Here is a 24,650-nt window from a genome sequence, read left to right on the forward strand (position 1 = left end):
TCGGCAGCTTCCAAGCAGGGGGTCCCTTCTTATATCATCAAGTACATGGGGCACTGGAGGTCCTCCTGTTATAGCAGATACATACCCGAACCCCGTACGGAAGTCAGCAGAGCATTCGCTACTTTACTGGACTGATTGTTACCTGTTTTCATATCTCACCTACCTTTATGTCTTTTTCCCTCTTTTAGGTGTTCCGACCAGCTAGACCAGGGCACATTTCAGGACTTGGTAGTTATCGCATTTCCAAGTGAAGACTCTGTCTACAAGTTAGAAGGCTGGCCAGAGGGCTGGGGGGTATATATACCTCCTCCTCTGTCAGGTTCCCCGTCAGGTCATCTTCATGGTTTCCAACCTCCCATTTCCCCCAAACTTTCATTATTTCATATACATCATACACATTTCTTATACCTTATCCAGGGTATGCCCTCTTTTAGGCATACTGAACAGCTGGACCAGGGCACATTTCAGGTCTTGGTAGTTAGGGTTATAGGGTTTCCAAGTAAAGACTTTGACTACAAATATATATCTACTTTATAAAACAATCAATGTTGTACACACTAATTTTTAGTTCCTTTTGGACCTTCATGATAACCTGGGTTGCACTGCCTAGTGGGTAAGGCAAGAAACTATAGATTATGTCTGTTTTCTATGCTCATCTGATTTTTCTGTATTCTGATCATTTCTGTAATATAAGACATAACATAAGATTATTACTGCTTCTGGGGCTGGCTGGGATCTACTGAGATACTGAGTTATACACTTCTGATTATCTCATTTGTTTCCAAAAAGCCAGCCCCAGAACCTTTTTACATGACAGCTCCAATTATAATATCATGATTATTAGGAAGGTAAGTGGTGGCCTCTCATCTATATGATCTATAACCAGACTCAAGTATGCCCAAAACACAAATATGCTGTTTAGTTACACAGAATGTCAGAGAAGACAAAAGTTTAAAAACCAGCTTGTCAACATTTTCAATAGTTGCTATCCAGAGGTTATATTTTACAGTGTATCTTCGTATATAGAAGTAAATCACTGAAATTAACAGGCTTTAAAAATGTTGAAATGATTCCCACATGCACAGAGCCAAACCTTAACACTCATCCATATGGAAGTTCCTTTCCAGGATAAAGGAATGCATTGTTTTTCGCACTAGTCATTATACACCTAATAACTAGATTATCCAATCCATCTTACTCATAAAATAATAACAGACATGTAGCATATTCACAATTCATTTGCATTTATTTTGGCATTCATTACTTATAATAAATTGTGTCCATATGTTTTATTGTACATACAAATAAGTACGCATATTCAAAGCCAAATGTATGTGCCTACAATTCCTATTTCATATTACTTTTATTTTCTTAGTATTATTATCAGATATGTTTTACTGTAAGCTCTGATCACCCGAGTGGAGATATCACTGTTTAGCTACATTAACCTAGAAGCAGAAATTAGTTATACTCCAGCTTACCAATTCTTAGATGTGGTGGTTGCATTAGTTTTCATTTTTAGACTTTTTGTTCTTCTATTTTTATCTGATGTACTGGTCAGTAAGTCTGTTGTTTGTTTAAAAATACGCTCTCTTGCAAATGTATCAGCTATGGGGATGAGACAAACCATATACAAGTGGTGCTTACAAAGATCCCCTTTAATTTATTCATGTAAAACCTTTATCCCAAAAGGAAACAAAACTGTTGCTGTAACCGCTTATAAAATATTAGCTGGAGTTTGGTTTCAATTTGTTCGTGTATCTAAATCTGCTAATACATCGAATCCCCCCCCCCCCCCCCAAATGACAATGTTGCTGTCTAAAGGTGCCCAAGTCCTTCATTCACAGGAAGTGGGGTGTTACTGACTACATCATCAGGTGAAAACAGAGGGAAAAAAGCCTGAAAAAAAAAATAAAATGCAGCCACTATAACTAAGGATTAGTAAGATGCAATATATTATATTTTTGGTTTTGAGAAATGCAGGTATAATATTATACATCAAAAAATAATAATACTGCGCCAACTAAGATATGTCAAGCAGCCGACACAACAATCAGACTAATTGTGAATCAATAAACATAAAAAAGTGTGGCGCTAAGAGGAACGTGATGTTCGTTATTGAGCAAGACCAACCAGAATGTTCATCTGGAGGTCAAAAATGCACAATAAAGTATTTGATGAAACAAAAAACTCTACTGGTTGCATGAGAATCGCATACAATACAAGCTCATCAAAGCCCCTTGCGTATTTGTGAATCAATCTGGTATATTAAATTTATATTTGAGCATAAAAGAAACTTTGCAATACTTAAAATTATAAGTCACTGTATATGACTCAAAAATACAAAATATCTCCGTAAAATATATACTCATGTGAATAATATTGCAATCATAACTGTGCACAAATCTAAACATAAGCATGTGCTCAAAAATCACAAAACGTGAAGAAAATAAATAGAAAAAGTTCAGTGAAAGTTCTTTGGAACATATATACGAGAATGGCTGGTATAGCCTACAATAGGACGTATTCTATCAATCTCCCATGGCTGGGGCAAACTTCATTGCAGTATGGTAACCAGGCTCGTAGTGTGGATAAAAACAGGTAAAAAATACCCTTACCGAAATTGATGGACTCACTAGCCAGCGGCTGAGAGTCAGACAGGCTTAAGGAGTAACCGGAGTTGGTATAAATGTGGCACTACATCCAGGCTCGATGGAGAAATGGTAGAAGCACTCACCGGTCACTCTCACCCAATCTCACTGTATTGCAGTCTCCATGGTATAGGACTGTATAGCAATCCAATTGTGGGTCTTCACGGAGAGGATATAACCCTCAAAATGGAAAAATGAAGAAAATACTTCCACATAGTGTGAATCAGCTTCCAAAAAAACTTTTATTAAAAGTTTGGTAATAAAAAACAATCTGGCTCCTAAAACAAACCCGGACCAGGTGCAATAATAGATAAAATAAGCGCTTACATAAATCTTGGCTGGACAGGCATATCAAACCCGACGCGTTTCGTCCGAATGGACTTCAACTGGGGTGTATGTCTGTCCGCCACTAACATGCCTATATATATATATATATATATATATATATAAAATATAATAAAAAACCATAAACATATGAAGCGCTACTTCCGGGTATTCAGAAGATGGCGTCAATAGTGTAATCATCCAATCGTATAGAACGAGTGAGGCAAAGACAACCAAGCCTCAGTCCGGTTAGCCAATGAGGCACCGTCAAAACACTTCCTATTACGCCCACTTTACGTTAGCGTCAGACAGCGGCTTCCCCACCAACCAGGACCATCGGCTGTGAGACGTCACAACCCCACGTGACCACCTCGATATCGGGGCCAATCACCAACAGGCGCAATGTGCGTGGGTTCAGATAGGCTGATGGTTTCAGGTGACGGCCTGTTGGTGATTGGCCCCGATATCGAGGTGGTCAGGTGGGGTTGTGACGTCTCACAGCCGATGGTCCTGGTTGGTGGGGAGGCCGTTGTCTGACGCTAACGTAAAGTGGGCGTAACAGGAAGTGTTTTGACGGTGCCTCATTGGCTAACCGGACTGAGGCTTGGTTGTCTATGCCTCACTCGTTCTATACGATTGGCTGATTACACTATTGACGCCATCTTCTGAATACCCGGAAGTAGCGCTTCACATGGCGCAAACAGGTGTTTATGTTTTTTTATTATATTTTATATATATATATGGGCATGTTAGTGGCGGACAGACATATACCCCAGTTGAAGTCCATGCGGACGAAACGCGTTGGATTTGATATGCCTGTCCAGCCACGATTTATGTAAGCACTTATTTTATCTATTATTGCATCTGGTCCGAGTTTGTTTTAGGAGCCAGATTGTTTTTTATTACCAAACTTTTAATAAAAGTTTTTTCGGAAGCTGATTCACACTATGTGGAAGTATTTTCTTCATTTTTCCATTTTGAGGGTTATATCCTCTCCGTGAAGACCCACAATTGGATTGCTATACAGTCCTATACCATGGAGACTGCAATACAGTGAGATTGGGTGAGAGTGACCGGTGAGTGCTTCTACCATTTCTCCATCGAGCCTGGATGTAGTGCCACATTTATACCAACTCCGGTTACTCCTTAAGCCTGTCTGACTCTCAGCCGCTGGCTAGTGAGTCCATCAATTCCGGTAAGGGTATTTTTTACCTGTTTTTATCCACACTACGAGCCTGGTTACCATACTGCAATGAAGTTTGCCCCAGCCATGGGAGATTCACTTTTTGTGATTTTTGAGCACGCTTATGTTTAGATTTGTGCACAGTTATTGATTGCAATATTATTCACATGAGTATATATTATACGGAGATATTTTGTATTTTTGAGTCATATACAGTGACATATACGGTAGTTTAAGTATTGCAAAGTTTCTTTTATATAAATTTAATATACCAGATTGATTCACAAATACGCAAGGGGCTTTGATGAGCTTGTATTGTATGCGATTCTCATGCAACCAGTAGAGTTTTTTGTTTCATCAAATACTTTATTGTGCATTTTTGACCTCCAGATGAACATTCTGGTTGGTCTTGCTCAATAACGAACATCACGTTCCTCTTAGCGCCACACTTTTTTATGTTTATAATATTATACATACCAACAGATTTGGTAACATAGGAGAACAATTTGAGGGATGCAAGGACAAAGCACCACCCAAAAGGAACTGCAGTATGGTAGAATTCAGGCAAGTGCTCCCCACAGAAACTGGGTCTTTTGGAGAAGCTGTATGCTATCGGGTTCTGGTATGGCTGCCCGTACCTCAGTTCTGATAGTGGAGACCTCCTACCTGGTTGCAGATCACTTACCTAGCTACATTGTCTATATCTTCTATATACGCATGTGCACAATGTATATATTACATTAGATTAATATACATTGTCTATATCTATACTAGAAAAACATGTCACTCCACCATACACATTGTCTAAATTCAGTGGTGGCTTGTGCTCAAAATTTTTTTTTTTTGGGGGGGGGGGGGGGCGCAAAAATTTTTTGAAAAAAAATCAATTGCAGCCACTGTGCCATCAAACGCTGCCACTGTGCCCATCAAATGCTGCCACTGTGCCATCAAACGCTGCCACTGTGCCCATCAAATGCAGCCACTGCGCCCATCAAACACTGCCACTGTGCCCATCAAACGCTGCCACTGTGTCCTCAAATGCTACCACTGTGCCATCAATTGCGGGCCACTGTGCCCATCAAACGCTGCCACTGTGCCATCAAACGCTGCCACTATGCCCATTAAACGCTGCCACTATGCCCATTAAACGCTGCCACTGTGCCATCAAAAGCTGCCAGGGTGCCCATCATATGCTGCCAGTGTGCCCATCAAATGCTGCCAGTGTGCCCATTATATGCTGCCAGTCTGCCCATCATATGCTGCCAGTGTGCCCATCATATGCTGCCAGTGTGCCCATCAGCCCATCATATTCTGCCAGTGTGCCCATCATATGCTGCCAGCCTGCTCACACCACGCGGATGGATCGCGGGACACCCCGCTAACACCACCCCCCGCGTGGATGGATCATGGGACACCCCGGCCCGCTCACATAGCTCCCCCCACGCATAGATTGCGGCACACCCCGTGCAGTAGGACCGGCACTTACCTTGGTAAGGTGTCCTCTTCTCCAGTGTCTCCTTCCAGTCAGCTTCCTCGGCTCTGTCCCACTTCTGCCAAAGCGCTGAGCATCCAATAGGGACGCCTGGCGCTTTGGCCAATCAGGAAACAGGTCTCACTGACCTGCCTCCAGATTGGTGGGGAGACAATGCAGTGTGAAAATAACGAATATTCATTCGCTATGGTCACACAATTGGGTGGGATCAGGGAGCATTCTCTGCTCCCCGAGCCCACCCTTTTTTAAAGCCTATTAGAGCCTCTGGCTCCGCCATAGGAGTCCATGCGTCCGGCGTCCTGAAAGGGGTCGGGCACATGGATAGGGAGGCGGCAGCAGGGATAGGGGGGCGGCACCCATGTGCCCACAATGCACAGGCTGCCACTGTCTAAATCTTCAGTACACATTCTACACATCATCCCATCATCTATATCTTCTCTACACACACTTCATTCTCCATACACATTATCTATACCTATTAGCACGTTGCCTATACCTTCTATACACACGTCACTACATCATACAAATCGTCTGTATCTTCTCTACACACATATGTCACTCCACTGTATACAGTCAGGTCCATAAATATTGGGACATCAACACAATTCTAATCTTTTTGGCTCTATACACCACCACAATGGATTTGAAATGAAACGAACAATATATGCTTTAACTGCAGACTTTCAGCGTTAATTTGAGGGTATTTACATCAAAATCAGGTGAACGGTGTAGGAATTACAACAGTTTGTATATGTGCCTCCCACTTTAAGGGACCAACAGTAATGGGACAATTGGCTGCTCAGCTGTTCCATGGCCAGGTGTGTGTTATTCCCTCATTATCCCATTTACATGGAGCAGATAAAAGGTCCAGAGTTCATTTCAAGTGTGCTATTTGCATTTGGAATCTGTTGCTGTCAGCTCTCAATATGAGATCCAAAGAGCTGTCTGTCAGGATACACCCATCAGCAGACAGCCTCGAAGATGTCTAAGGCACAGAAGAAGACATATTCCTGTTGCACACAGAAACCGGGCTTTGGCACAGAGATGTGCGCATGCGCGAACAGGAGCGCAAACAGTAGCCGTCGCGCATCCCCGTGCACGATCGGCACCTGCGCACACCCGTGTGCGTCAGCGCGCACCCACGTTGGCGCCAAACAGTCTATTTAAGTCCAGTTAGTACCTGGCCTGGTGCTGCCTTGTCTTCAGCTTCTGAGTATCCAGCACCCTGTGAACCTGTATCCTGATTCCTGGCTTGTCTTGTAACCTTCCCTTGAACTGACCCCGGCTTGTCCTGTGACTAATCTTCTGCTTTCTCCCTAGCACCTGCACTGCTGATCTGGTTTGACCCGGCTTGTTCCTGACTACTATCCTGCCTGCACCTAGTACCCGATTTGATCTGCCGTGTATGACCCTGCCTGTCTGACCCTGCTACTTGTCGTTGTCATCTGCACCTGCTGCCATCTGCTAGTCTCCTGCAGAAGCTTCCCTGTGTCTCTCCAGCACGACCTGAACCATCTGCCCTGCTGCCACTAAAGACTTTTTGGCACTCGTGCGACTCTGTACTTTGGTGCCTTCTGTTTGCTCTATCAGGGGCCCTAAGTCAGAGTGGTAAGGGAGGCCTTGTTCGTCCATTCAGGCTCTTCTACCAGGTATGTGATACTGTCACTATCAGTGAAGCAAGCCATTAGGCTGAAAAAACAAAACAAACCCATCAGAGAGATAGCAAAAACATTAGGTGTGGCCAAATCAAATGTTTGGAACATCCTTAAAAAGAAAGAACGCACTGGTGAGCTCAGCAACACCAAAAGACTTGGAAGACCACGGAAAACAACTGTGGTGGATAACCGAAGAATTCTTACCCTGGTGAAGAAAACACCCTTCACAACAGTTGGCCAGATCAAGAACACTCTCCAGGAGGTAGGTGTATGTGTGTCAAAGTCAACAATCAAGAGAAGACTTCACCAGAGTGAATACAGAGGGTTCACCACAAGATGTAAACCATTGGTGAGCCTCAAAAACAGGAAGGCCAGATTAGAGTTTGCCAAACAACATCTAAAAAAGCCTTCACAGTTCTGGAACAACATCCTATGGACAGATGAGACCAAGATCAACTTGTACCAGAGTGATGGGAAGAGAAGAGTATGGAGAAGGAAAGGAACTGCTCATGATCCAAAGCATACCACCTCATCAGTGAAGCATGGTGGTGGTAGTGTCATGGCGTGGGCATGTATGGCTGCCAATGGAACTGGTTCTCTTGTATTTATCGATGATGTGACTGCTGACAAAAGCAGCAGGATGAATTCTGAAGTGTTTCGGGAAATATTATCTGCTCATATTCAGCAAAATCCTTCAGAACTCATTGGACGGCACTTCACAGTGCAGATGGACAATGACCCGAAGCATACTGCGAAAGCAACCAAAGAGTTTTTTAAGGGAAAGAAGTGGAATGTTATGCAATGGCCAAGTCAATCACCTGACCTGAATCCGATTATGCATGCATTTCACTTGCTGAAAACAAAACTGAAGGGAAAATGCCCCAAGAACAAGCAGGAACTGAAGACAGTTGCAGTAGAGGCCTGGCAGAGTATCACCAGGGATGAAACCCAGCGTCTGGTGATGTCTATGCGTTCCAGACTTCAGGCTGTAATTGACTGCAAAGGATTTGCAACCAAGTATTAAAAAGTGAAAGTTTGATGGATGATTGTTAATCTGTCCCATTACTTTTGGTCCCTTAAAAAGTGAGAGGCATATATACAAACTGTTGTAATTCCTACACCGTTCACCTGATTTGGATGTAAATACCCTCAAATTAAAGCTGAAAGACTGCAGTTAAAGCACATCTTGTTCGTTTCATTCCAAATCCATTGTGGTGGTGTATAGCCAAAAAGATTAGAATTGTGTCGATGTCCCAATATTTAGGGACCTGACTGTATATTGTCTATACCTTTTCTACACCATACACATCGTCTAAATCTTTTATACACACGACACTACATCATACACATCATCTATGTCTTCTCTACACACATGTCACTCCTTCATGCATATCTTCTAAACCAGGGGTAGGCAATCACTGAGAGATGGCGATCTGCCTGGATAACATTGAAGAGATCAAAAATCACCAGGGAACAGCTCCCCCTTTTTTTAAAATAAATTAACTAGCAAGCCCCCTCTAAAAAGTAAAGACAGCATTAAAAACCCTAGAAAAATCTACTAAAACTGTCACTGTAAAAATATAAACTCAGCCTACCTTAAATGTTAGCTTCAGTGAGAAGTCTGATGCCGAAGTTTATCATGAAAGCAGAAGATCTAGTACTGCAGGCTGATTTTCTTGATTAATTTCAGGCCTGACTATCTGCTCTGATTTCTGGTCAGTGCAAGTAGTTTGTAGGGTGGTGTACAGAGGTGAGTAGTAGGCAGAGCAGTGTACAGAGGTCAGTTGTATGTAGGGCAGTGTACAGAGGTCCGTAGTATGTAGGGCGGCGTACAGAGGTCAGTAGTATATATGGTAGGAGTCGGGAGGGCATGGAACAGGGAGGTCAGGAGGGCAAGCTATAGGGGGGTCGGGGGGGCTCGGTACTGGGGGAATCAGGAGAGTAATGTACTGGAAGATATGGAGGGCAAAGTACAGGGGTATCAGGAGGGCTGAGGTCTGAATGGGGCATGGCACTGGGGGGACAGGAGGGTATGGTATTGGGGGGATCATGAGGGTTGGGGGGACAGGAGGGCATGGTATTGGGGGGGATCAGGAGGGCATGGTATTGGGGGGATCAAGTGTGCTGTGGTGTCAGGAGGGCATGGTATTGGGGGGGTTCAGGAGGGCTGGGGGAACAGGAAGGTATGAAATTGAGGGGGATCAGGGGGGGTGGGGGGACAGGAGGGTATGCTATTGGGGGGAATCAGGAGGGCTGTGGTGTCAGGAGGGCTATGGTGTCAGGAGGGCTCAGGTGTGTACAGAAGACGTTTTAACTGCAGAGTGGCTCATATGAAGCGCTCGGGCATGTTCAGAGTAGAGCCCGAACCCATCCAAGCTATTCCGGACTGCCTCTGCAGACTGGGATTGGTGAGCGTGCGCACACACGCCACTCCGGAGCAAGGACCGAGTCGGCAACGGCGGGACATCTTTGCGGTCTACCTGTCAGCTGTTGGCGGTCGACAAGTAGCCTGCGATCGACGGGTTGCCGACCCCGTTCTAAACCATCTCTGTAGCACATACATTGTCTTTACCTTCTATACACATCATCATAGACTATGTCTATATCTTCTGTACACACACACACACACATTACTTCACTATACACATAGTCTGTACCTTCTTTAGCCACTTAAGGACCAGAAGGATTTACCGCCTTAATGATCAGCACATTTTTTGCGATTTGGCACTGCGTCACTGTAACTGAAAATTGCGCGGTCGTGCAACGCTGTACCCAAACAAAATGTATGTCCTTTTTTTCCACCACAAATAGTTTTTTTTTGGTGGTATTTGATCACCTCTGCGTTTTGTTTTTTTTAGCAAGAAATCGTCTGTGGTTTTTATTTTTTGTGCTATAAACAAAAAAAGACCGACAATTTTGAAAAAAACAATATTTTTTACTTTTTGCTATAATAAATATCCCCCCAAACAATATAAAAAAACACATTTCTTCCTTAGTTTAGGCCAATATGTATTCTACATATTTTTGGTAAAAAAAAACGCAATAAGCATATATTGATTGGTTTGTGCATAATTTTTAGCTTCTACAAATTAGGGGATAGATTTATGGCATTGTTATTATTTTTTATTTTTTTTTACTAGTAATAGCCATGATCAGTGATTTTTAGCGAGACTGCGACATTGCGGCGGACAAATCGGACACTTTTGACACTTTTTTGGGACCAGTGACAATTATACAGTGATCAGTGCTATAAAAATGCACTGATTACTGTATAAATGACACTGGCAGGGAAGGCGTTAACACTAGCGGTGATCAAGGGGTTAAATGTGTTCCCTGGGAGGTGTTTCTAACTGTGGGGGGAGTGGACTGACTGGAGGAGGAGAGAGCTTACTGTTCCTGATCACTAGGAACAGACAATCTCTCTCTCTACTCCCCTGACAGAACAGAGATCTGTTTGTTTACATTGACAGATCCCCGTCCTGGCTCTCTGCGGTCACACGTATCGGCGCCTCTGCGTGCGGGCCCTCACTGTATCTATTACACAAACCGACGTACAGCTACGGCGATTTGCGTAATAGAGCCAACCTGCCACAGTATAATGATGGTGGCTGGTCAGAAAGTGGTTAAACACATGTCACTGCACCATACACGTTTATACGTGTGTACGTATATACTATCTGTACACACACAGAAACACACATACGCCACAACACCCAAGTATGGGGAGACGTTGTGGGTGTGATATTTGCTGTATGGAGTTCTATGACTTCTAGAGCCAGATTTATCTGTCCCCATCACTTCTAAGTTCCCTTCTGTCCCTTCCATGTAGTTCCAGGAACCTACAGATTAGTAGATTAGAAGTAACCCTGCTTAAAACCTTGCATATTTGTGTGCAACAGTGACCATCAGCAACAAAAGTAAGTCACAAGAGGTAATACATTAGTGACAATTAACACTGCTAAGGAATTGTCATTGGTGCCATCAGTGAGTGCATGACAAATAATGGCAGTGCTGATGAACAAAGGGCTGAGGATGATGATGTTGATGATAAGAAGAAGCACTGTGAACAGTGAAGAAGGCTGTAATCACCACATCCAAAATTCACTAACTTTAAGTGATTGTAAAGCTTTGTTTTTTTTAAAATAACAAACATGTCATACGTATTACCTCCACTGTGCAGTTCGTTTTGCACAGAGTGGCCCCGATCATCCTCTTCTGGGGTCCCACGGCGGCGCTATCAGCTCCTCCCCGCATCGTATAACCCCCTAGGAGAAGCGCTCTCCCAGGGGATTACCTTGCAGGCGCGTTCCCGAGTCCAGCATTTGCGCGCATAGACGCAGAATGTAGGTCTCGGCCCCGTCGCCCGCGTCATTGGATTTGATTGACAGCAGCGGGAGCCAATTGCTGCGCTGCTATCAATCTATCCAATCAAGAGCCGAGAACCCCGGGCAGAGAAGGTGAGCGTGTCTCTGCCGAGGGAACAAAGGGTGAATAGAACGGGGGGGGGGCGGTCACTGTCAGAAGTTTTTTTACCTTAATGCATATGATGCATTAAGGTGAAAAAACACAAGGGTTTACAACCCCTTTAAGACATTGCTGCATAAAAAAACAAGGTTGAAATAAGAGTAGCACACTACTAGCAGCACTACCAAGGTCTGAGATGAAAAGGAGGAAGTATTGGGGTCAAAATATCTGAGTAATTTTAACTGCATTCATTATCTCACAGTTACAAGTTGAAAAATTACTTGTACATCAACTTTCAATCATTTTTTCAAACACATAAATATCACATAGGTGTGCAATTGGTATTTTTAACATAATAGTTATTTAAAGGAAAAGTAGGGCCAAATCTTTTTTGGCCTTACTTCTCCTAGAGATCACAGAAGTGCACTTTGTACTGCACACCTATGACCCGTATTCAGCCAACAGTGGGCTAAAGTCGGATGATGTCACTCAGCTGGTCCAGATTCTGGAGAAATTCTGATTTTAATCCACCCAGATGCCTGACCGACAGCTGGTTCAGCCTCTCAGCACACCACTGGGAGACTGAGCCATCCGCACCTGCCCCCTCCACAGCCCAGGGCTCCATTGAGCACTGGAGGGGCAGAGCAGAGAGCCGGTGACTGACAGTCACCACTGGCTTTCTGCTCACTGAAGACCAGTGGTCTCTGATCTCTGTTCTTGATGTAGAAGTATGAATGTTTGCTTTTTCATATCCTATACTTCTATAATTACGTTTGTTTATCAATAACTAGTAATTTGTCTCATGAATCACTTTTTTTCCTCCAAAAACAATGAGATTCCATTAATTGCCCCATCTACAGTTAACAACCAACCAAGGGCTAGAAGCGTTTTAAAGAAAAACTGAAGATAAGGCATTTTAATAGTTAAGGATCATGAAATGGAAGTGATATTGTATTTCCAAAAGTCCACATTTATTCAAAAACACTCAGATGATAATTAAAAAAACACATTCCTAATCTGTGCAGGCACAAGAATTACGTCAGTCTACACACAACACCTCCCTTTCTACATTTCCTCCCAGCACACACATTGCCCTCAATTTGTCATTTTCATTTGACAGGAAGAACCCCCGTGAGGAAGAGAGAAATGTTTTCAAGTGTTAAGGCCACACGCACCAATCCCCCCACAAGGTAACAAACCATAGTTAGCAAACGCTTCCTACAAAACGCTGCAACAGCTTCAAAAACAATCCACAAACACAATATAAAATGCTTTTATAAGTGAGGTAGTGTCTGTAAACAGCACTTCTTATGATTGGCTATTGAGTAGAAAAGGCTAAGATGGCTGAAAGGTAGCATGTAAGCAGGTCTCCCCCTCCCCCCATGTATTGCCACTCCCTTCGGGGGGTGTGTCCTTTGTACTAGCCCAGCACTGTTGCTTCATATATGGGAGGAGGAGCTATTTGAGGTCTTTGGTCTGCAACAGAACAACAGGATGCAGCAAAAAAGAGGAAGCTCTCCTTCTGGGAGTCTTTGGAAGGAAAGACATGTGGCCTAAAGCCTGGGAAAGACATTATGGGAACCTTACATAGTGAATTGCACCACAGCACCCTCTCCTGTGTAGTTAGTGGGACTGTTATAATAGTACAACCAGAATGTGGACAATTTCATGCTATGCATCGTTATCCCAATGTTTGGAGACCGACTATGCCATGTGTAAACTACCATGTGTTTTAAGTAAATTTCACTGTAAAGTTACGTATGCCTGTTTAAGCCAGTGAGTTAAGGAAGTGTATTACAGTGGGCTCAGCCTCATCAGGGAAGAAGCGGAAACATTAATACGTGCGCAAACCAGATTGGCTAAGGAGCAGGTGGTGAAAGCATTCACCTTCCTGGCAATGAGAGTGAACCTCCTCACTGAACACATCTTGGGTAACCTGGGCTCCCCTGTGCATCCTTATCTGAACCACAGTAAGGCACAGGGCTCTGCGTGAGATATGCTCTGGATGTAAAACGTTAAGTATTCTTGGATCAGCATCTAAGCATGTGTTGCAATAGATTAGGTCTGCATAGACTTACACAGTGTATACTACAGAGTCAGCCCTGAAGAACCCTGTTTGTAGGTGGAACCCCAGCTAAATGTTCGGCCATGTGAGTCAAAGCTGAACAGTCTGATTACAAGCATGATGGAGCCAGACAGATAACACAATAAAATTTAACTGGTGGAGAATTTATAGTGCAAAATATGTGTGGGCTAAAATAGGTTAGTAATCATTTTCTCCTAGCGTATCCTTCAAGACAACATGAAATTTGTGGTTGATTGACTTAGTGTCTTTATACATAAGTACTCAACTTATTCCCTTCCCTCCCAGTATGATATGTTATGCCCAGCCACTGTAGAATATCAACTAAACCTCAGTGTGAGATTGAAGAATCTACTACTAATCAGGGTAAGGACTTTTAGAAGACAGAAGAGATGAAGTTGAAAATCTGTTAAAGCAGAACTTTACCCATAACAATTTGATAAAAAAAAATAATGTTCTTTAGCAAGGGACATACACATGAATAGTTATTCTACCAAAGCATTGTTCCTCTTTCTTCTTGTTGGAGACTGCCATTTTGCTGAAGCTCAGAGTCCCAGACCAGCAGTAAATCTTTAGGCTGTCCGCAGATCGGCCTCTACATTTTTGGGTACAGTGTTGAAAAATAGAGAGCAATTGACATGTGCAGAGCAGGGTGAGACAGTGTATTACTGGATTTTAAACAGTATAGACCCTTATTTTTAATGTTTTACACACTATACCTGCAAAAGGTGCCATTCTGAAGTGAACCTAATTTTCTGACTAAAGTTCCACTTTAAAGATAACTTTAGCCCTACAGAATTTTATAGAACTTCAAATATTTTTTTTTAGCATGAATACTGCATTTTAACAGAAACAAACACATTTACAATTATATGGCTAAACAGAATCAATTACCAATGGGCATTTGTAATATTCTGAATCTCTACATTTAAATTGTTACAACAGTGTGATCATATCTTTCTGGCATTGCTTGATTATTTTTCCTGTGTTTTTTCTCTTTTGAAGTAGAAAACACCCTGGACTAACATTGACAAGAAAAGAAAACAACAAAAATAACAGCTATTTATTATTACTGCTGTGATTATTATTTTTATTATCAGGAAATACAATGTGTATTAGTGGGCATCCTAAAAAAAAAAAAAAAAAAAAAAAAAAAAAAGAGAATTAATTGTATTGAATGCAGTACAAAGTTAAAGAAAAATTATGTTTGGCATTTCTGCCGCTGTAAAGGAGTTGGAGCACCTAAAGATGAGCTAACATCCAGGGGATGATTTTGAGTGTGTTCCAGGCGGAACTACATGAGACGCTTCCTCGCTAATCAGTGAGATGCCTATCTCTGCAGTGATGCTTGTCCAAATGATAGTAAATCTTCTAAAATATGAATAACTGTAATGCAATGTGAAATTTAGTCCATAAATATGTCTGGAGAAAATGCGCACTAGCTTGATCCTCAAGATGAATGAACCTCTAATCTGTCATTCTGCTTGAACATACTTTTCTGGCTCGTTAATGAACATTATTTGCAGGATGCTTCCACCATGAGATTACTAGTTGAATATGCCAGGTTTAGAATAAAATACCATAGTGATTGAAAATACCTATACAACTATAATAGTAGGCCTTTTATAATCAAAAAATGAGTTAGCTTGTTGAAATGTCATTATGCTGTACCCTATGTGTTATCCTTTGACATGTGAATTGAGGCCCTCACACATGCTCCAGTGAATTGGGTGTCTTCCATTGTCCCTTTCTCAAGAACAGTCCCAAATCTTTTATACTGTGACCAAGAGCTCCTACATTATCTGCTAGTGTTTATATCCTGATGTGCTGTGTCTTTATCAAGCATATATATGATCATGGAAAGCTTTTTGCATGAGCAATGTCAAACAGGTAGACTTAGACCCAATTCTTGTGCACCTTTTGCCTCTAGTGAAATGCCTGGATTGCCAGGTTGCTAATATATATATATATTACTGTGTAAAAGCTTTAGGCAAGTGTGAAGAAATGCTGTAAAGTAAGAATGCTTTCAAAAATATTGTTTATTTTTATCAATTTACAAAATGCAGGTTGAGCGAACAGAGGAAAAATCTAAATCAAATCAATATTTGGTGTTATTAGCCTTTGGGTTCAAACCAGCATCAGTTTTTACACTTGCACACTTTGTACACTTGCACAAAGTCAGGGATTTTGTAGGTTTAGAGTCAGGTGTATGATTAACCAGTTACACCAAGCAGGTGCTAATGATCGTCAATTACATATGTAGGTTCAAACTGTCATTAACGGAAACAGAAAAAACTGTGTAGGAAGCATAAAACTGAGGAATAGCTAAACTCTATTACTAAAGGGGTTGTAAACCCTCACAGTTTTTACACCCTAATGCATTCTATGCATTAAGGTGAAAAACCTTTTGTGCTGCAGCACCCCCCCCCCTTTTCTTACCTGAACCCATTCGCTCCATCCGCTGTCTTGGGTCCTCATTGGATAGATTGATAGCAGCAGGAGCCATTGGCTCCTGCTGCTGTCAATCGAATCCAGTGACACGGGAGCCGGGGGTGGGGCCGAGTCCTGCTGTCTGTGTCAATGGACACAGTGTCAATGTTCGTGGGGGCACTCAAGAAGGGGAGGAGCCAGGAGTGCTGCGGGGGGACCCCAGAAAAGGAGGATCGGGGCTGCTCTGTGTAAAACCCTTGCACAGAGGAGGTAAGTATAACATTTTTGTTATTTAAAAAAAAAAAAATGAAGCTTTACAATCACTTAAAGTGAGGTTGTGGAAGACAATCTTTTCATATCACAGGTCATACATCAGGGCCTGAGCACAGCAGCAAGACACAAGGAAGTTATATTGTATCAGCAAGGTCTCTCCCACTCAAAGATTTCAAAGCAGACTGGGGTTTCTAGGGACGCAACTAACGATTATTTTCATAATCGATTAGTTAGCTGATTATTATTTTGATTAATCGGTTAATAACCTTAAAAAAAGTGTGGTGTATAATTTAGTTAATATGTAAGGTTTTTAACAAAAAGGCAACTTATTCTTAAATATCTCTATATGCAGTGGTAAATATAAATAACCAACTATATGGTTAGGGAGTAAAATCTTTAATCCACTCTGAGAATAACAGACAGAAGAGATATATACTGTATATACTATTAGAGGTTGAATCTAGTAAATATCATCAGACTCAAATCAATTTTTGGGATTTAAAAGAAAAAAAAATTAGACTGTTTTGCAGATTTTCAAACAGAACTGTAATATATTATATGCTGGCCATACAAAAACAATGTCTTTCTTCAAAAAAATTTTTCATTTTAAGAAAGTTCGTTCGATTTTCTAATGGGGTCAAATCGACAGTGTATGTGGTTTTCGTTCAGAAATTACATTCATTTTAAAACAGAATGTTAAAAGCAAGTGAAAATTTCAAACAACATTCTTTCATTCAGCGAATGTAGAAAGATTTTTCGTATGAATATTCTCATCTGAAAATTGATCCGTGTGGAGGGGATGGGGCGGAACGTCACTACGTAGGAGCGCTCCGTAGACGGCCTGGTGCCGCTGTCCTCCCCGCACGCTCACTCAGCCCGCAGCAGTGAGGAGGAGGCGCTGGGGACGCTGGCGCCGTGAGGTGATGTTGGTGCGGCCCGGAGAGTGGTAAGAGGAGAAGCCGCCTATCCTTAGCAGCTGCGGGGGTCGGCCCGCACCTCCCCCACTGGCGCTCGGAGCCTGGAAAGCGCCAGGAGCCTGGAAGCGTTGGACGGAGAAGCAGCCCAGAGCGGGTCCGTATGACGTAGGCTGGGGAATCTCAACAAGGTAAAGCTGCAGCTGGAGGGGGGTGAGCCGCTACAAGGCTCCATTGAAACAGGAGCAGGAAAAGGAGAGAGGAGGTGAGAGCGCCTGTATATGCCTGCATTCCCCCTGCATCCCTTCTGAACCTCCTCTGAAACGGGAGCAACAGGAAATCAGGGGAAAGACGGTAAATTATTTATACATGTCCCTAGGAGAATGTCGCTGTTGCTTGCTTATGAAATACCTGGACTTAAAATTTAAAGATTCAGCCATATGTGTCACAAGATTGTAGAGACAATTCTCACAATAACAAATAATCAAAGGAGATGTGTTTGCCTGATCGCAGATGAACTGTGCAGATGAACTGTTTACATTTTTCCTCATAGTAACATATCTTTCTGAATCCTCTCTGATTCCCATGTTTTATATAGGCTTGGAGGCTCCAATTAATAGTTCTTTTTGGTCACTTGGACTATATAGTGAATGCATACTATTGGGATAGAGGGGTAGAGAGGTAGGTGCGAGATAAGCCTATGAAGAGCTAAGTACTCTATGCTTGGGTTTGGTTGTTAACATGGGCTCAGTAATAGCCACCTACGAGGCATTTCCCTCCTAACAAATGACCAGTCAATATCTGGGCTGGCAAAGGTACATCTACTACCCTGGTACTCAGGGTGTAAAGGAACTAGGCAGCAGTCCTGTTACAGTACTAAGTAGTAAGCAGTATTGATTAGACAGGCTCTCCCCGCGGACTTCCCTGGGTCCTTGGGGAATCCCTGCGGAGCCAACACGGGAGCCCGCGCCTAGGTGGATATGGGTGGTACAACCAGCTGCATACGAGTGAAAAGAGGGGGACCCGAAGGAGCTGGCCGTTATCCCTCCCACACATAATCTTTTTATGACCTTCAGGATACCCGCATAGGTTTGAATTAACACACCTGGGTAGTGTGGAGAGCCCCAAGGGCGGGAGAGATGAGGGGAAAGGCAACTAAAGGCAATAAGGGAGCTACAGCTGCACCAAGCCCAGGCGGGATCCAGCGATACATGTCGGCTGAATCCAGCATACTGGAAGAATCACAGGAAAGCCCCAGATCGGGAGCATCTTCACGCCCAGGAACAAACAGACAGAAAGGGGTAGTAGAGGAGAACAAAGGGAAAACCGCAAGACCAAGGACTAGCAGAAGCCATCAGATGAACGGCTCTGAGGCTCAGGAAGGCCCTCACGGGAGAAATGAGGATGAAGAACATTCAGCAGGAAAAAGACCCCCACTGCAGCTTGCTCAGGAGGAAGCCCCACACATCAAAGAAATGCTCGCTGAGATGCTCCTGAAAATGGAGATCTCTTTGAAAAAAGATATTGCGGCTGTAAGAACAGATATCGGGCACGTGCTTAAAAGGGTGGAGGAGACGGAGGAAAGATTGGCTGAACACGAGCAAAGACTAGAGGGCATGAGTATGCAAGTAAGAGACCTACAAAAGGCCATCAGAAGTCTCCTTTACAAATTAGAAGACCAGGAGAATCGCAGCCGACGCAGAAACCTACGAATCAAGGGCCTTCCGGAGAAATATGGCAAGGAAGATCTGGTGTCAGTATTACAGCAGCTGCTAAACCCATTATTGGACAGAGAAACAACAGCCCCCCTGAAGCTAGATAGAGCCCACAGGATCGCACCATATCTCCGAAACACATCAGAGAACCCAAGAGATGTGATAATAAAGTTTCATCATGAAGAAGAAAAAGATAAAATTATGGGGAAACCGCGACAGCGGCCGGGCTTAAGCTTCGAAGGGGCAGAAAAACAGGTTTATTCAGACCTGTCAGCAGAGACCCTTGCAAGAAGGAGGCTGTTGAAACCGCTGACAAGCCTATTGAAAAGGACAGAAATATTCTATCAATGGGGGTTTCCAGCCTGCTTGATTGGGAAAAGGAACGGGCGAACGGCAGTGCTAAGATTCCCAGAGGACCTAGAGGACTTTTGCAGCAAGTTGGATATTACCCCCCCACCGATTCCTGGTTGGGGTGTCGAGGAGAGTGTAGCACCAACGCGAAATACAATAGGGCAGAGGGATGGAAGGGGCATAACGGATAATTTAAGCCAGTATCCATGAAGCATAGCTGGGAGAAGCAGCTTAGTGCTGATGTGGGCTGGGTGGGGGGCGGGGGGGGCTCCAGGGTGGATCGGGAGGCATCCGTGACACAAGCCCAATAGGGAATATGGGTGCAGGGTGGCACCAGATTGAGGGAGACCACCCGACCCATATAATGAACAGAGGGGTCTGCCCAGCCATAATAGGCGATCTGTTCCAGACTTGGGGTGAGGGGGGTTAGAGGGGAGAGGGGGCAGGGAGGAAGGGTGGGTTTGAGGGTTGGGTGTGGAGCGTTTTTTTTTTTCTTCCCTCTCTCTCTCTCTCTCTCCTGCTGTGCCTCGTGGGCCTGGCCAGACGCTCCTTCCTTGGGTGAAATATGGGAGTAGTAAACTTTGTCACGTATAATGTAAAGGGACTAAATACGGAAAAAAAAAAAAGGTATAAAATAAATCAGGAATTGCAGTTTTTGGGAGCAGATGTGGTGTTTTTACAAGAAACCTACATTACGCACTCAGGAAGGGGACTGGCATCGCATTCGTTCCCAAAGTGGATCTATGGGAACGCAGGATCAGTACACTCAGGGGGAGTGGCCATTGAGTTCGATAGAACAACGATGTTTGCAGAAGAGGAGCGACTGGCCGACCCAGGGAGCAGGTTCCTTTTTGTGAAGGGGAAATTATCTGACACCTGGATCACAGTGGCGAATATCTATGCTCCTAATAGAAACCCAGAGAACTTCCTAAGGAGAGTTTTGTTGAGGGGACTTAAACTTGAGCATGGACCCCGAGACGGACACATCAAGGGGTGGGACAAAATCCGCCACACAAGGTGGGACACTCAAAAAAATGCTAACGCGCCTTCAGTTAATGGACGCGTGGAGGATAAGTCATCTAAAGGAATGATTATACTTTTTTCTCTTTTGCACATAGATCATTCTCGAGGATAGACTATATTTTAATAGAACATCAGTTGGTCCCCTATTTGAAGGCAGCAGAAATTAAAGCTATCACCCTGTCCGATCACGCACCAGTGAAAATCCAAGTAGAGATTGCCGGTGTGGTTCGGCCTAGGATGAACTGGAAACTTAACGATTCCCTTATCCAAGACCCGGACGCAGTCGCGAAAATAGAGCAGGAATTGAAAAGCTACTTGAATGATACAGAGGACATATCCAGAGCCACCCTTTGGGAAGCGCACAAAACCTACATAAGAGGGATTTGGATTGCTATTGGAGCAGGGAAAAAAAAGAGAGGGGGGAAAAGTTGACAGGTTTATATAGGGAGATCCAGGAATTAGAACAAAGTACAAGACCTAGGGGGCTCCCGGAAAAGCAAGAGCTAATAAAGAAAAGAAGAGATCTGGACGAGTTACTGGATAAGGAAAGGAAGTGTGCTTTTGATACGATTAATAGAGATATGTATCAAGAGGGTAATAAATCAGGAAAGTGGATGGCAAGAAGGATTAAAGAAAAAAAGAATAGGACCTTTATACCTAAAATGAGAGATGAAGAGGGGAACTTAGAATTTTCTACTCCTAAGATTGCTAGAATATTCCACTCCTATTACAGTGCCCTATATAAGGTAGGCCGGAACGAGGGGTCGAGTGAAAATAAGAAGGAAAGGATAAGGGAGTACCTGCGGGGACTAGACCTTCCCAGGGCAGCAAGGGAAGAGGCTGTATGCCTCGATACCCCTATATCTCAGGAGGAGGTAGAAAAAGCGATAAAGAACACTGCCCTGGGAAAGAGCCCGGGCCCCGACGGATACTCCATAGCTTACTACAAAAAATTCTCTGAAACCCTAGCACCCAAACTGTGTAACTATTTGAATGCCCTAGGTGAGAATGAAGAGTCCCGAGAAGATTCCCTGTTAGCCTATATTACCTTTATTTTGAAAGAAGGAAAGGACCCCGCATCTCCCGGAAGCTACAGACCAATCTCGCTGTTAAACGCAGATACAAAAATCTTCGCTAAAATACTCGCAGATAGGTTGAAAGCCGGCTTGAAACAATGGATACATAATGACCAGGTGGGATTTGTTCCCGGAAGGGAGGGGAGAGACAATTCCCTGAAAACAATTTTTCTAATGCAGGAAACGATTAGGAGCGGCATTCGATAGAGTGGATTGGGGATTTATGGCTGAAACCCTGAAGCATCTTGGAATTGGGGAGAGGATGATGAGATGGATCCTGTCTCTATACAGGCATCCCAAGGCTAGAATTAGAGTAAACGAGACCCTGTCTTTTCCCCCTTGAATTATTTAATGGGACAAGACAGGGTTGCCCCCTCTCCCCGATTTTGTTTATTATAACCTTGGAGCCACTTTTAGCGGCATTTCGTAAGAAAGTAGACATTAAGGGAATAAGGGTTTGAGCAGGGGAGTATAAAGTAGCAGCATTTGCCGATGACTTACTGTGTTACATCACTTGTCCTAGAACAACAATCCCCATGGTGCTCAAGGAATTTGAGCGCTATGGTAGACTGACAAACTTTAAAATAAATATGAGTAAGTCCGCGCCCCTAAATATTTCAATCCCTAAGCAAGAGCAGAGAGCAATTCAATCTGGTCTCTCATTCGCATGGTGTGAGAGGGAATTAGAGTATTTGGGCATAAAACTACTATCCACACCAGGGGACTTGTTTGCAGCTAATTATATTCCCCTGCTTAATAAAATCAAAGACCTACTTAGTAGGATGAGGTACAGAGCTTTGTCGTGGATCGGTAGGATAAACGCGATAAAAATGTTTGTGTTGCCCATGTTAATATATATCTTCCAAATGATTCCAATAGCTGCCCCCCCCCCTATATTTTTTGTTAAACTACAGTCTATAATTTTAAGATTTATTTGGGCATGCAGGCGCCCCAGGATAGCATATGACATTTTGGTGAAGGATAAAAAACAGGGGGAGTTGGGTGCACCGGATTTTAAAAAGTACTACCAAGCCATTGTTATCTCTAGGATAACGGATTGGTTGTATAGCAAACATAAGAAAAGCTGGGTGAATATAGAAATAGTACTGAGCGGGGCGGACATAGAAAAACTGATATGGATCCCCCCACAATATAGGGAATTGGGAAATAGAGTTAATTTTTTGACTAGGAACACATTTAGAATTTGGGATGGGGTAAGCAAGAGATGCCACTGGGAATTTAACTCACCACTGATATCACTATTGAACACAGATTATTTTTTACCAGGGAAGGAGGAACACGAGATGGGCAAAAAAAGATGCAATACAATTACAGGATGTGATGAGAGTAAACAGATTTTACACTTACACTGAAATTACACAGGCTTGGGGGAACAAACCATTGGATAAATGGAGGTACGCCCAGATACAGCACTTTGCACGGTCACTGCCACAACCACTGAGAGGAAGAGACCAACTAAGGGTCATAGAAAAGTTATTAAGCACCCCCACTAGTGTGAAAGGAAGCATTTCTAAATTGTATAGAGTACTAAGGGGGGAAGCGAGTAAAGGGCACCCCACTTTTCTGGAGAAGTGGGAAAGGGAAATAGGAGGCTTAGAAGGTGAGGCACATAGATGTAAGGTTTTAAAGATGATATACCTAACGGCAAAAGACTCTTGGTCACACGAAATGGCTTATAAGGCAATAGCGAGGTGGCATAGGACGCCCCAGAAGGTGCATGAATACGATGCTGCGACTCCCCCAACTTGCTGGAGAGGATGTGGAAAAATTGGCACCCTTGCGCATCTTTGGTGGGAGTGCCCGAAAATCCAGGCGTATTGGGAGGAAATTCTGGGTGAAATACAGCATATAACGGGGGAGCAGGTCAACAAGAACCCATGGATGTGTCTGTTTCATGACACGGAGAAAGAGATACCCTAGTATTGTAAGTCAGCAGTCCCATATCTCCTAAACGCGGCTAAAGTACTGATCCCGTGTTGTTGGAAGGGGGCGGAAGCCCCAAGGTTAAGGGAGTGGATAACAAGGGTAGAATGGGCAGGAGGAATGGAATAATCAATTCATTCGATGGAGGGTCTACAAGATAAATACCTTAGGATTTGGGCAAGATGGCTTGAGTATAGGAACACGGAGAGGTATATGACAATTATGGATCCCTGAGGACTGGGGGGGGGGAGAAAAACAAATAAAGAAATATTTGTATCTTTGGCAGATAAAAAAAGTTAAGAAAAGGGAAGAGGGAGGGGGGGGGGAGAGGGGGAGGAAAGGAGAAGGGAAAATGAAAGGAAGAAGGAAATAAAGAAGAAAAACACTTTTTAAGTTTTGTATTAATAAGAAAAAGGGAAAATAAATATTTTTCTTTTGTGCCACAATGATGCGAAAATGAGAGGGGGCGCAGTTCAATGACTCAGCTGAGTTAAAATCTCTCTTAAGTCCTGCTGACGTGGTTACAAGAAAGAAAAAAAAAATTGATCCGTGTGGCCAGCATAAGGCTCGGTTTTGATCTGTTTCTGCAGTGCGTTTTGATTTTTTGCGCACATGACTTTGCTGCGATTTGCATTGTGCATTTTTTTATGCCTTTTTTTTGGCCAATTTGTTGTTGGGCAGATTAAAAAAAAAAACACAAATTGCTGCAAAAACGCATTACATGCTTTTCTGCAGCTTCTCCATTGAAGTATATTGAACCAAAAAAGCACTGTTTTTGCGTTGAAAAAAGTCCTTGACCCTTTCCAAATACGCAGTGGCTGAAAAAAGCATAGATGTGAACGTTAAATTAACTGTAGTGTGTTTCTGCAAAAAGCACCAAAAAAAGCATGAAACACGTGAACCAGGCCTAAGATGTTTAGTAACATAAGGGGGTTAAAAAAAAAAAAAAAATAGCCCTTTATAGTACAAAAAGAGCAAATAATCGCTAGTGTAAGGGGTTCATTTTTTTTTTTTTTTTTACTGTGCAACAGTGAAAGTAATATTTACAGTAGCGATTATTTGCTCTTTTTGT

Source organism: Aquarana catesbeiana, linkage group LG03 (assembly GCF_042186555.1).
Source record: "Aquarana catesbeiana isolate 2022-GZ linkage group LG03, ASM4218655v1, whole genome shotgun sequence".
NCBI lineage: Eukaryota > Metazoa > Chordata > Amphibia > Anura > Ranidae > Aquarana > Aquarana catesbeiana.